The sequence below is a fragment of the Egretta garzetta genome, unplaced genomic scaffold (genome assembly GCF_000687185.1).
Source record: "Egretta garzetta isolate BGI_Z169 unplaced genomic scaffold, ASM68718v1 scaffold163, whole genome shotgun sequence".
Lineage (NCBI taxonomy): Eukaryota > Metazoa > Chordata > Aves > Pelecaniformes > Ardeidae > Egretta > Egretta garzetta.
Window position 1 is genome coordinate 5,029,927 of NW_009259308.1, and position 14,672 is coordinate 5,044,598.

Here is a 14,672-nt window from a genome sequence, read left to right on the forward strand (position 1 = left end):
CCCGCACCCAGATGCCATTTGCATTGTCAAAACACTATCACGGACAAGGTATTTTTTAACAGAGGCTTCAGAGCAGCTTTTTTCTGTTCTTCAAAAGACATGTCTTCTGCCCCTGTTCAGCCGTTTTGGATGTCTCATGCGGCAGTTGGCAGTGCTCTGGGAAGCCTGGGAAAATCTTTGACTGCTTAAAGCAAGCAAGGAGGCAGGGAGAACAGTTCATCTCTAGGGCTCCGCTACAAAGCTGCTTCTTCGTACAAGGCTTCCTTGTTTGCTTGGTTTTTTTTAATGTGAGATGTGACTTTGATCTCTCCTGAAGAATCCAGTCCTGTGGTGATTTTCACAGTAAGGTGTCTTGGGAGCTCATTGCCTTTGCTGTAGCCTGGGGGTGATGCTTTCAGCCTTAATAATCAAATATTATCAGAAGAGCACCACAGGTAGCGTTGTATAGTGTTTTCTGTTTTAATCAATGGTAAGGAAAAAGGGAACGTGTTGTAACTCATCTTCTGTGTTAATTTAAGAATCTGCACTTAACCTGCAGTGGTCAGGATCAGGCTGGGTATTTCCTCAGCTTCGGATTGTAAATCAAGCCCATTTCACTCAAAGAGGAAGGAGTTCACTGCAAGGGAAACAGGACCTCGGGTTTAGGAGGAAGGCTGCATCCAGGGCACAGCTGAACTGGCAGGGCAGCTCAGGGCCAGAGCTCCCCCTCCAGCAGGTTCCCTCATCCACCGCAATGCATACCTGGTGACTCACAGCATGGTTCAAGCCTGGATGGAGCCGTCCGTTCCGCAGTCAGGAGAGCCCAGGCAGTGCCAAGACGGATGCAACAGGCCAGTACCATTCGGCTTTGGGAATTCAAACCCAACCATAGTGACTGAAGTAGGACAGATGCCTCCAGTCCTGTGCAGTTGTACGTGAGTGAGCCAGCTGAACAAAAAAGGATGCTTTCACTTTAAAAAGTAAACTATGTAAATACAATTTTATCTGCTGCAGAGAGAGAACAAGCAGCTTTGCTGTGAATTGGTGCAGATGCCTCACTGTACCAGCCTGTCTTTCTCAAGAGGCAAAGGCTCACTGAATGTAGAGTCATCGCACGTGGCACACAAGATGAAGAACAGGCAGGAGTAACTGTTTTGTAATTAGCGGGCTGGGGAGAAACAAACAATTTACATCGCTCTTTCAAAATGGGGAGGGCTGTGGAAAAGAGAGACTTCCTCAAATCACTGCAGCAGATGATCTAGATGACTGTATCCTGACCCACCCTTTCTGTGAAAGGGAAGAGTCCATAACCTTGCCTGGCATAACTGGACAGGTCTTGGTGAGCCTTTTCTTGGGAAGGCAAAAAGAACAACTGATATTTCCAGTATGCTTCTTAAGATAAAAAAAAAATATAAAAAAATACCATTTTTGGTTTTGACCTGGTAGGCTGCATAGAAACAGAGATGATTTTTGTGTGTAGTAAAGAAACATGGAAGTGCAAACAAATGGTTTCATTTTGTTATTTACAGATCAGAGTACTTTCAGAATGACCAGTTTTGTTTTGCTTTAGGAGCCAGTTCCAAGGGGATTTCTTTTTCCTCTCCTTTGTCTTTTTTTTTTTTTTTTTTTATTTTCTGTGTGAACCACATGCACACAATAATTAACCAGTGAAGAAGGTCAGAAAGGAAGTGACTAGGGAAGATGTACTTTAAACACAGACATTCATGAGGCTGTGGGCTGTAATTAACTGAAACGTTTGTCTAAGGATCCCAGGTTACATGTTGCATATAAGATAGTTATTAAAGAGGCAGATTTTCATTTGTCCTTTTAATTACCAAGAGCTTTAATGGCTCTTTTATTCTGCCAAATGGATTTTTTTTTTCATTTGGAGACTATTTTGAGATTTATTTCTCTTTTCTGGTTAGGTTTGGTGTAATACACTTTTAAAATTAAGTTGGTTTAGGAAGCGTAGCTTCTCCATAGAAATAGCATTCAGGGTTATAATGTAAAATGAACTTATTAGTCATGAATAGGTGGTATTTGTCATGGACAAACAGCTTATGGAAATGGAGGAGAAGGCAAGTGTATTATCAGTTTTAGGGAAAATGTGAACCTCTGTGATAAAGCAGTGAGAAAGCAGACCTAAAAGTAGTCAGCTGAGGTGTTTTATTGATAGGAAAATACTGATTTGGTTCTACAAAGCCCTGGTCAGGCCTTTCCTGGAGCCATCAGTGTGATCAAGGGAGCAGAAAGCCTGTTGCAGGATCTGACGTTGCTTAGCTTTGCAGAAGGAAGGCTGGGAGGGGGTAGGACTAATTTTTGTGAATACCTTGCAAGTAGGAAGGAGTGGGAGGAAGGCTACTGAACTTAACTGATGATGTTGGCACAAAACCAAATGGGTATAGATTACCCATAAATACACTTGGTGATCAGATTTCATTAGAAGATGGTTTCTAAATGTCCGAAGCATGATGCTTTCCAGTAGGGGAAGTGGTGTTCGATACATTTGTGAATGCAGTGATACAGAGAGGTAGCCAACAAGAGCTGTAGATTAGACTGCAGGCTTGGAGTAAGTAGTAGAATGTCCTGCAGGCTCCACTCAGCAATTCTGAGGTCTAGACAGCAGCCAATTACTTCATGTGGGGAGAGGTTTGATTGGAATTGTGAAAGCTAGAGGTGGGACCACTTAAGACTTGCAAGTAGTGATGGTGTCTTGGTCAAACCGATTGGAGGTTGTTCAGTTCTGTCTTTCTGTGATCAAGCTTCAGGGGAATTTTTAATATTTAGTGCAGTTATTCATGGGGCAGCAACATAGAGCAGCCATCGATGTACAGCACATGGTCAGAACAGTACTGGAACGGGTTGCCCAGAGAGGTAGTGGAGACCCCATCCCTGGAAACATTCAAGACCAGGTTGGATGGGGCTCTGAGCAACCTGATCTAGTTAGCGGTGTCCCTGCTCACTGCAGAGGGGTTGGTCTAGATGACCTCGAGGGGTCCCTTCCAACCCAAAACATTCTATGATTCTATGAGAACCTGTGCTAATCCGTGCCACTCTTCTGTTTTACCATGTTTCTTCCCCTATTGCATCAAATAACCTTTTCAGTGGGAATGATGTCGTTAGTGTGGTAGCATACGTGCAAACTTGTAGTGCCCCTAAGCAACGCCATAATTGCAGCCAAGCTTGCTTCTGCTTCAGGTTGGGGTAGAGCACAATCGTAGCTGGAGTTAAGGGTGTATTGACAGGCTGTGCTCCAAATACAGCACAGCTCCCAGCCGCTGCAGAGCTGCTGAGCTGAGGCAGAAGAAAGAATGAGAACCCCACTGGAGTCTATCACAAAGCATGTTTCAGGTTCATAAGGAGCCACCGCACGCAGGAGGAGCAGTGCTGAGTAACGTGGCTAAGCATCAGCTGTGGTTTCACGGCTGAGGACGAGTTTCCTCCTCTGGCTATGCTCTCCATCTGGAAACAATGTATGTCTCTTGAAAATGGGGAAAGATTTTCAGTTTTTCCTCTGTTGTGCTGCATGGCGAAATGTGGGTTCTGATTTTTCCTGCCAGCCATGCGGTGAAGGGCTCTCTTCTGCCTATCAACAGGAATTACACAAAACACACACCGAGAAAGAGATGGGGTTTAAAACAGAGAATGTCTGCAACCCGGAGGCAAGCTTTTAAATCTCATCAGCCACAGATGCGTAGTGTTTTCCATGCCAAGCAGCCATTTTAATATATTCCAAATTTTCCTATGAATGCTAGCAGCATGCGTGGTTTGTTCTCATGTGTGCGTGTCTGTGAGTGTATGTGTGCGCGTGGTGGGAGCTGGGAAGATGGTTCTTCCGAGGGTGATCACACAGCCTGAATGTTGTCCATCCCCAGCAGGAGCTTTTTGGTCTGCTTTCAGAAGCCACCCTCCAGAAGTGAAAACATAGTCTCCTGTGGTTAAAAGCAAACATGAAGCAAATGACTTCTTGCAACCAGCATACGTAAAACTTTTTTTTTTTCCTTTTGCAGTCCACTTTTTTAAAAGACAAAATAGTGCTTCCTTTAGCTAATCTTACTCCCATCCTCTGGCCTGAGGAAACATCTGCTTTCCATGGTAGGCTTGGTTGTCCCAGCTAGTTCCCTTTTAGAGTTCCCTTCTCTTCCATTGACATCAGTTGCTTCCACCTGCCCCCATGCATGCCTACCAGCACTCACTGCCACAGCAGTTCCAAAGCTAGGAGCCCACCCTGATGTCAAGGTTTTGCTCAGGGGAGGTTTAACCATCTTTGCTTGACAGGATTTTAGCAGCTCATGCACCATGCTGATACATAGCACATTCCCCTGAGTGAGATCAGGAATGAGTTTGTTAGCTATGACGCTGTTCCCACAAAGATTGCTGATACAGCAGAAAAAAAATCACCAGTGTCCTTGCAGCCTCTTCATCTGTCTTATGCACCGGTTAGCATCTCTTTGGAGCTGGGACTTGGTTCTGAGAGTGCTGCAGTGAATGACAGTTGGGAGCAGGTTTGTCACTAATAAATCGATCATTGACTCCTGGAGAAGAGCACTCTCGTGTCGGTGGGGTCCTGTAGACCAGGGGTAGTCAGCAGCTTTTCAGCAAAACGTTTTTTTTGGGTTGTGGTTTTTTTTTTTGTGGAAAGAATCTGGGCTTTTGGTTTGCTTTTGAAACAAAACCTTTTCCACCATACTTAAAACTTTCGCTATCCCAGTTCTGCTGCCAAGGTGAGCTACAGCATACTGCCACGTTGTGAGGTGGAGCACTGTGGATGGTTGTGTTAGGGCTTGACCCATGGCTGTTTGTTAAGACAGTCTTTGACTGTTGGCATTTCCTCTCTGATGTGCTCTTCCTTTGCTGAGATGTTCCCTTGGTGGCTTTACCTTACTGTTGTGTTTTCAGGCTTACCAGTGACAACGTGGCTTACTGGGAAAAAGAGAAAACCCCAGAGGGGCACAGTGTGGATTTTACCCTCCAGGCATGGAAAGGTTGATCTGTGTTTTTCCTTCCTGGTGAGAAAAGTTGCCCAGCGGTGGGATTTATCTCTGGCAGAGAGCATAAGGCATTGTGCCCTGCTAGCCCGTGCATTGTGTGTCCCCTCTGCTAGTGACTGTAGTCCCACTGCTACCTTTCTTATGTGAAATGGGAAACAGTTTTTTGTTCAGTTGTTCCCTAGACATTTCAACCCATCCTGTGTGCGACTGCTTTTCTGTCCCTGAGCTGGGTGTTGAAGGGGTTGGCTATTGCGTGGAAAGCTGCTGCTGGTCCTCGTCTCTGTGACTGAAAAAACCAAAAATAGGCAAGGGAGATGAGAGAGCAGAGCACAGGAGCAGATGTATGACCAGGCTTGGAACTGCTGAGGGGTGCGGAGAGCACTGGAGGAGAACTTTCCTCAGTAGGAACTGGAAGGAGCCTGCCGGGAACAAGTGTATTTGTGCTCAGTGTCACATGCATTTTATTGCCACAGATGTGCACAAAAGAGCAGTTCACAAAAGGAAAAAAAATGTAATTGCTGTTAAGAACGTCTATATGCAGCCTTGCGAGAACTTTGTGATTCTCTGGGAATTTAATATACGTGGTCTGTTCTCAGCAGTCAGTGACACTCTTACTCCAACCAGCACACCAAGTATTTGGTTTCATTCCAACAGCAGCGTAAAGTGTATTTGATATATCATCTGCATTGTAATTCTTTTACAGAGATAATGCTGTCCCTGTCTTGTTTCAGAACTGTAGCTGCTGAAGTCAGGAAGCAGATCTCAGGGCAGTATGGAGGGTCTCCCCAGCTTCTCAAAAACCTCAATATTGGAGGCAGCGTCTCTCATCATACAACTGTAAGTAATGCTTGGAACATGGAAGACTGAATAAGGTGTGCATAGTTATTTTGATTATCATTTGGAAAGAAACTGCAGTGCTGACAGGTGGTTGACCTAAGTGGCTGTGATGACACTGAGGAAAATAATTCCATGCAAAACCTGCTAATTTTGGAGGTCTCTATCTTGCAAATCAGTTGATGTGGCTGGGAGTTTGTGTTTCTGCAGAATCTTTGTAGGACAGGGGGCTCCCTTGACCAGCTGTTAGTTGTTTTATCCCAGAACAGCCTGGACTGGGTATTAAATTCCATGTGCATGTGTGGTTCTCTCCGAAGAGCTCTTTGCAAGCCCATGCATTTCAGGTAGCCATTTTCTTGTGTTTCTTGTGAACCACAGTGGCGTCTACTCTTCAGAGGTATTTTAAATGTTATTGTGAAAGTTGAATGTGATTACTACTCAGAAATGTGTATTTACTTACAAGTTTACAGTCCGCTTTCAAGAGCAGCTGATATGTAGGCCACATTGTCATAATCACCCTTTCTCAAGTCAGATTTTCTTAGCACGGCCTACCAGTAACCTTCAAAATTTATTCAGTGTGGTGGTAAAAATTCCAACAGTTCAGTAAACTTTTTCAGGCTGGATCTGTATTTTTGGAAATATTCCTTTGATTTGGGTTCTTGCTTCAGGTCATAGCAGTTTCTTTTGAAGCGGTCAACTTAGAAAACAAATATTAGAGCATCTTGTTTTCCTCAAAGAGGGTTGATTAAGTCTGGCAATACTGGAAATGTGCTCTGAAATTGATAGTCTGTACAAGCATTCTGAGTTTGCAAGAGTTCTTCTCTTGTTTTGGACTAGGGTCCTCGCAGAGTTTACTCAGTTCGTGTACTGCTCTGTGTCCAACATAATGTGTTAAAGCTTTCTCATACAGAGCACAAATGCGTTCTTGGAGCTAGTATCATCTCAAAAGGGATCTCCAAGACTAAGTTGACCCCTAGCTTAGAAGAATGACTTCGCTGCAGGCTGAAAGTTCATCTTTAAGGACATCCGGCTGTGCCAGAGTCACTGGGGATTGAAGAGGGCTGGAATTCCTGTCACTTCTCTCTGCATCAGCTGTGTGAGTACAAGGGGACCAGGAGGCTGGCTTTGTCAGCTGTGTGCCCAGCCTTAATGGTGAGTGAGCACGAAGGAGGAGGGGTTAATGACAGCGGTGTGTCCAGGGCTAATGCTTTATCGCAGCGATCTCTGTAGGGGTGTGGAATGATAATGCAAAGTCCTGACTTGGCAGTTCTGTATGGTCTTTTGCATAATCCAGTATTAGGCAATAGGGAGGGACCCCTGCTATTAGTGGTGTACACTGGATGGAGCACTCGGGGTCATTGAATCCACTTGCCTGCAGCAATGGATGGCTGAGGAATAGACGCCTGCTTTTGGAGGAGCCACGGAATGTCCATCCCACAAGCTTCTGTGCCTCACTTGTCTCGCATGTGGTTTCGTCTTGGAACAAGTTGGCTGAATCGTCTTTCTACTCCCCATTGCTTTCATGAAGCAAGATCTCTTCTGTGTACCTCTCCAAGCTGTTCCTCAGTCAGCCATATTTTTGATATCCGTTTTTCCTTGAATCACCTCCTTTTGCTCTGAATTGTCTCTTCCACTTCTTCTTCCAATTTTTAAGGTTTTTCCATTCTGCCATCATCAAAGTATGCATGCTCAGAGCTTCAGTTCTGTTGACCTTCACTTGTAATTCTTAATGCAGGATCATATTTGTTGGTCACAGTATTGTCAGCCCTGTCTTCGGTTCTGGTATCTCTCATTATCCTGTTGTTGTGTTTTCTAGTAAATATATGCAAGAATCTATAAAAAGACTGGAAAAGGTCATGCGAACTGGAAGCAGGCTCTGAGCCTTTCCTATCAAACTGCATTGCGTGATTGTTGATGTGATAAGCTCCTAGCTTGTCATATTAAATTCTGTGCTGAGCAGAGATGCTCTTCAGAAGCATGATTAATATGAAGCGATAGTTTGTAGGAGATTGTAGGAAAAGTATATTTAAGTCATGAGTCTGTATCCTGAGGCTGCATAATAGGACAGAGGTTCGCTTGCACTGAATTTTGCGTTAATTTCTCTCCCTGAGGCATCCCTCAGAATCTGCTATGCCTGCCTGTCCTGATTTGATAACAGACACTATACAGAGAGAAAGCATTACTGCTGAGAAGCTGGAATAGCTATTTGCTCTGGAAAAGTTCAGCAGTTTGTGTTGTTAGACTTTTACAGGGAACAAATAGAAGGCCCTGAATCTGCATGGCAGTTTTGTGTAGCCATACTGGTTTGAAAGCCTAGAGTAGAGCACATAGTGCGGGTTTAAGTGGGAAATTTATGCTAAAATGTATGGATATTTTAATAATGCCATGTGATTAAGTTTCATGTAAGTATCTCCACAATGGCAGCAAGTTGCACTGTTGAGTGTGCAGCATGGAACTGGAGGACTTCTAATGATAATGCGGATGTGGTCTCTCTTATCCAGTGCATCTTGCCCATCATGTTGAGCACTTCCATAGATAGTTATGATCCAGATAAGGTCAGCACTGATTCTCTGTTGACAGTTGCCAACAGTGGCTGCTTATGGTAATTCATCGGAGAGGCTTATCACGTGCAGTCCAATGGACACATTTTTATGGAGAAATGTACGCTTTTGTGAATGAGGGGCCTGCAGCACTGTGCTTGGTTGGGCCTTTTGTTTCTTGTTGACTGAAGCCAGTGCAGGGACTTTTCACACTCAACAGACTTGCATGTGGTTGAACCTAGGATAAATGCAAAAACCTGTCAGCTGAATTTTAGCGAGTCTCTTCCCTTTTGCTTTACGAGCAGCAGACAAAATGCTGCCAGAACTGTTTCTAATTTAGTATCTGGTGGAGCTGGGGAGAAGACACTGCTTCCAAATGTCTGTAGAGGAGCTTGCGGTTTATTATTGTCAGCCTCCACCCTTCTGCCACTTTAGGAGCAGCTGATTTTAATTGCAAATTCCTCAAACCACAGATACAGGTCCAAAGCCTTCAGCAACTTTTCCTGTATAACCTAACGTGCTGAACTGGGACTCCTCGCAGAGTCCTTGCAGTACTGAGCTTTTATTTTTGAAATCCAGAACAGAAGGCACTAACAGTTTGTTACTGAGAAATAGGAGCTGGTAAGGTCTTAGGGTTAGTCAAAGGAGATTTTATTTTTTGGAGTTACTTTTGCAAGTCTCTCTAAATCCACTGGTAAATCGAGTGTGCATTTGCACCTTGCTGTTTACGTTCTGGGTTGTATGCCACGTGCTATGCTCATCTTTGGTGCATTGAGAGGTTCAATATTCCCTCATGGGAGCTGGGGCTTCTCACCACCAAACTCACTGATTGAATGCACCGAAAGTGGAGAGCTTGCACTTCCTTTCAAAGAATTCCCCAGCATCTTGCAGGATGGGGTATTTGCTTTGTTTATTTGATGAACTGGACTGTTTACTATGGGCTATTATAATCCCTTGTGACTAACCACTTTTTTTTCTTTCCAAGTTTATTTTTTCTGTTGAGCAACTCCTTGTGCTATGGTGCTTTGTTAACTCTGCTCGCCCTCTGTTGCACTCTGTCATTTCTGCTCATTGCTGCATGCTGCAGTGTGGCAGAGGCCTGAATCCTCTCTCCAGGTTCCTGCAGTAGTTTTACATGGATGAAGCTGAATAGTGGGTTGTCAGAAATTAGCATGAGTTACTGTTGAAATGACCCAAACTTTTTCTGAATCTTGGTGTGCGTGCCTCGGTTTGCTGTTTAATGGCTGCTTGTTATGCTGCTTTGGTGTAGGAAGAGCAGAGTTTTGGTTTGTACCTGCAAATGGGCTCATAGTCTAGTTTTTTCCCTGTGTGTGCTGTCCTTTTATGAGGGCAGGTGGTGTTATCAAAGAACAGAAGATAATCACGAGGTATCTGGAGCTCTCTTCAATTGTAGCCCAGCTACTTCTGTGTCTTGTTCTACATTCAGCAACTTTTGTTGCTTAACAATATTTATATTTTTCAAATTAGATAAAGACTAATGAAATCTTGGATTTCTGAATACTTCACTTTTGAGTGCCAAGACAGCAGTTGAAATGTTTTTGGTTGTTGTCCAAAACTTGGTTGGTTTTTTTTTTTCCTAAGAAAAGATGATTTTCTTTATTTTTTCTTTTAATCTTTAGAGGGGTATTTTAGTTAGAAGAGCAGCATTTCACTGAACTTGCAAATAAGCAGAATTAATGTATACTCAGTTGTTTTACAGAAAAAGCACAGCTGTTTCCAAAGGATCGGGGTGATATTTTCTGTCTGTTGGTATATGTTACAACATAGTTGAATGTTAGTATGAGGAGGAACACTTGTAAGAGATGCTAATTATTCTGGGAATAAAGGAGTCTGGGTTCTTGGACTTGATGTGACCTGACCATGTCTGCTCTCAGTGCTCCATTTTCTCCATGTAAAATAAAGGTGCTGACATTTACATATCTTTGTAAAGCACTGCCGGGTTTATGGGCATTATCTGGGCTAATTGAAGCTTTGTCTTGGATTTATTGGATGTCAGACTTTGGTTGTGTATTCAAAGATAGTATCTAATTATTCAGTAAGAGAATATAGGCTCCTTTGTATATTTTAATTGTTTATTTTAGTATAATTTAAAAGAAGAAGAAAAGACAATTTGTGCAAATGAATGGAAAACACTGCAAGGGAAAACATGACAGTATCCTATGTGGCTTTTAGAAAAGGGCGTTTTGAAGTGTTCAGAGCCAAGTAATTTTATCACCAAAATCACTGAACTGAGAAGGAAAATGAGCCAAGTCTTAATGCTCTCCCAAAGCTGATTAAAGCTTAATAGTGACTCCCATTATATGTATTTCCTGGAGGTTTTGCCCTGCCTTGCTGAATGGTCTATCCTCATCAGACATGGGAGGATGGGAGAGGCATCCACATCCTCTTCCTTGCCTCCTCCCATTAGGGATTACTCACAGTTAACTCTGCTCTGGTGCAGGCGCTTTCTTTAGTAAATTAAAACTGCTACATACTATTCCTAAGATCAGTAGTGAGTCCTGTTGCAGAGGTCACGAGCATTTTGTATGTTAAGTTGGTGAGTCTGGTATCCATCGAAAGGTTGCTGAGTCTCACTGATCTGCAATAACTTAAACAGTTTATACTCTAGCAGAGATAAGTAGTCTTAACTAAATGTTACTATACCAAGTAAATTTAGTTACTTAAATGAAGTGCTCATGACAGGCCTGCTAACAAATACTCAGAATCTAAAAATGCCATTAAATGCTACTCTTTGTGTATTGAATTTAGTTGTGCCATATCTTTTTCAGAAATAAAACTCATAAACAAACTGATGTTTAGCGGAAATGCTGCTAATACCCTAAACTGCAAAAAATTCTACATATTGGATTCAAAATGCAATGTAAAAATTTTCAGTCTAAGTTGCAACTGTTGGACTGCTCGCAGTCTTTCACCCTGATGCTGCCACGGTCCCAGCAGGCAGCATTGCATTGGAGACCACCGCTTCATGATGCTGAGTTATAGCTGCTTTCTCCTTCTCAGCTGTCTCGCTGCCGCTTGCCTGTGAAGGCTCAGGAGGGCAGGCGGAGCATGCTTTAGTACTGTCTGGGAGAGTGCATGAAGGAGTAAGTCTATATCAGAGGTCACGTGAGCACATAAGGTATAGATGTGCTGCTGCAACAGTTCCTTTGTATATATGCACTTGCAGTCTTTTGCAGTCCTAAGGCAGCTTAAATGCATTGTTAGACTTTTTAGGGCTAAGCTAATTTGAATGAGACCCACGTCTCTATTATCTGGGCTAGCAGGGTTGGGTGGATGCACCCAGGTTTTGCACCAGCCTGGCCAACACTGTCATTTTGCAGGGGCACTCAGGTGGCTCTGGAGAGCCAGCTTTGAACAGCAGGCTGGAGATCCACTGTGGTCCCCAGAGCTTTGGTCGGCAGGCTGAGCCTTACTCCTTGATGGCTGTGCTGCTGCAGGAGTTAGCTGGGTGCTGGGGCTCATTGCTGGTGTCTCCAGGCAGGGCTGCTCAGGTGCACAGAGCTGAAACATTGGGACTGACTGTGCCCGAAGCTGGCTCAGACTTGTGTGGCTTGTTAGGTGAAGCTTTGCTCCCTGTGGCTCCCTGTGGATGTGGCGAATGCAGTAATTTCTTCAGCTGGGCACAGACATAAACCACTTTAGCTGTCCTCTGGTGCTGCTCCTGAGCTAATAGCGTAAGCAGCTCCACGTGACGCCAGCTTTGGCATCTTCGTGTGTCTCCTGGTTAATCCATACCCTGGATAAATTGCCCGCTGATAATTGAGACATGACTGTGCCAGGTATTCTCCACTCAGAAAAGCATGCACGTTTGTGGTTGCCATGGTTCAGCTTGCACAGTTCAGAGCCACCATGGTTTCCTTGTGTGAACCCTAAGGGTCCGGAGGGATCCATCTCTGCCGATCTGATGTAGTGTTCCTGCCAAAAGTGGGAAGTCTGTGATTTTTCGAGAGTCTCTGGTCAAACTGTTTAGCTTTGTCATTGCTTTAATAATGGGGCTTTGATGGTTTTTTTTTGTCTCTGTCTCTGTGCTCTCAGTTTTGGTGCAGTTTATCAGATGCTCTTTCAGATCAGTCTCAGCACTTGTGTTTTCTATCTCAAAGTCTTTGTGTTCTTGAAATACTCTTTCGGTGAAATTACATGATTCTTAGTCATCAAAGAAGATGCTGTCATTCTTCTTATCCATCCTTGGAGGCATAACTTGTGTCTTTCTGGGTTTGGTAAGAAATTGCTTTAGTATTCCCAGAAAACTAATTAATCTCTGATTAATATTAATATTTCTATGCCCAAATGACTTCTTACATTAGCAAATAACCTAGCAATATTTGTACATAAAACATCTCACTAGTTTGTGACCAGCTGTTGCTTGTTGTAGGTAGGATCCCTCTTTAGGTAGGTATTTACAAGTATTTCCTTTCATTAGAGGCTTTTTCCATTTCAAACATTGTGATATTACATGACCTTGACACACATTACAGATCATAGGGCTTCTCTGTAAAAAGAATCCAGAACTTAATACTAAATATTCTTAGGTCTTAAAAATGGAGGCTTCAGACTATTTCTTAAACATTTTTTGTCTTAACAGAGAGTGCTTTCAGAAATTTTTTAGGCACATTTACAATTTGAAATGAAGGACTTTTATCAGCTTTTTTCTATAGTGATTACATCTTTCAAAATTCTCTGCAAAAGAAATAATAAGAGCTAGAGCAAAGCAGGAGATATGGAACTACATTCCAGAGGCAGTACGCATGTATGTGGAGATAATGACTGCACTTTATGGCTGGGGAGGTGTCATCCTCGTTCAGGGTTGGTAGCTGTATGTGGTTGATGAAAAGCTGAGATTGCCTAGGAATCTCCTTGGTTCATTTGAGTATTTCCATGTATTATAAATGCAGCCAGAAAATTAAACGCAGGAGTTCTCTGTGCTCACCAGTCATTAGGCATATGAAATTAGGGGCATGGGTTTTCTGAAATGCAGTGGTGGTAGTAGACAAATATGTGATTCTCAGAGTTTGGATCCAGTGATGATTATTTTTGGAGTAAGTGTTTACGTGAAAGAAAATGTAATTTATGCAAGTAAAACCTAATTTTTTAATACTTGAGCATTGTCAGTGGTTAATATTGCACTGCTTGTGTTTCAAAACTCTTAGAGTAACTATGGCCTGTAGTTCACACTTAAAAATAAATCTGATGCCTCTGTTTAGCAAATATATTTCTTTAAACTATTACCTTCTTTAACTTGCCTGCAAATTTAATTTTTTTTTAGTGTGTTAACATTTCCTGTATTCTCAGATTTACGCTGAGTCCTTCCTGCGGTACATCAGATTTGACTCCTGTTGCGGTTCCCCGAGATACCAGTATCCCTTTAAGGGTGATAGGATTTTGCCATGAGGAGAACAGGCCATCTGCATTCCTGAATGCTCAACAGGGGAAGTGACTGTTTGCCCTGGAGACCTAGCCTATAGCTAAGAGAAGACTGGGGCTCAGCTTTGAAATGTTAATCTGCTTCTGTCCTTCCAAGATTTTGCCCAGGGAGGCAGTGGGTGGGAAGTTGGTATTAATTTAGAATTTCAAGCTTTGGTGCAATCTGTTACAGTTTTAGCACATTATAAATTGTTTAATATTTAAGGAGGTATTGAAGTTAAGATGGAACTTTGTGCTGCTTTCAAAATTGGCAAGAAGTATCACCCTGATTTTGAAGAAGTGCCTAGCTGCCAAGTAAAAATAGTAGTCAGGATCCTGCCTGTGATGAGGAGCTCTGCAAGGTTAATTTTTCAAGGTCCCTTATCACATCCTTGCAGGGAATTTTACTCCCACACAGGGGGCAGGAGGTATAACCTTCCAGTCTTTGCCGTTTTCATTTTTACAGGGCCCCAAATTGTACTGTGATCCTCAGAGAGACTGGGTCTCTGCCGTTGGGGATTATGCATCTCATTTTAGATAAAAGGAAACTTGGTCTTTGGTTGGGCCACAAGCAACTTGGGTTCAAATCCCTGTTCTGCCAGATGCATCCTGCCAGACCATCATGTCATAACTGTTTAAAATGCTGTTGTGTGTCCCCGTCCCCCGCCTCCCCATGAGAGTCAGCATCTTGGGAGGGCAGAGGTGAGGGAGGGAGAAGGAAATGCAAGGGACATGGTGCTTTTCATGGCTGTGCTGACATATGCTACCTGGAAGAGTCTGCAAAATCATAGCTGGGATCAGCGTGTTGTTCAGAGCGCGTCCCACAAGACTAGTCGTGATGCTCAGTGCAACATGTGTGAGTTAGGCAACAAAATTCTGGAATAGGATCTAGAAATATCCCCTATGC

At 43.2% G+C, this 14,672-nt stretch overlaps 1 protein-coding gene across 1 annotated transcript in view; it reads left to right on the forward strand.

Annotated features, from left to right (window-relative positions):
• The first annotated feature begins 5,705 nt into the window (after nucleotides 1-5,705).
• DOCK7 (dedicator of cytokinesis 7) overlaps nucleotides 5,706-14,672 on the forward strand; it is a 111,468-nt gene continuing 102,501 nt past the window's right edge. The window contains 1 exon segment of the mRNA XM_035891753.1: nucleotides 5,706-5,807. The gene's annotated coding sequence lies outside the window, so the exon portion shown is untranslated.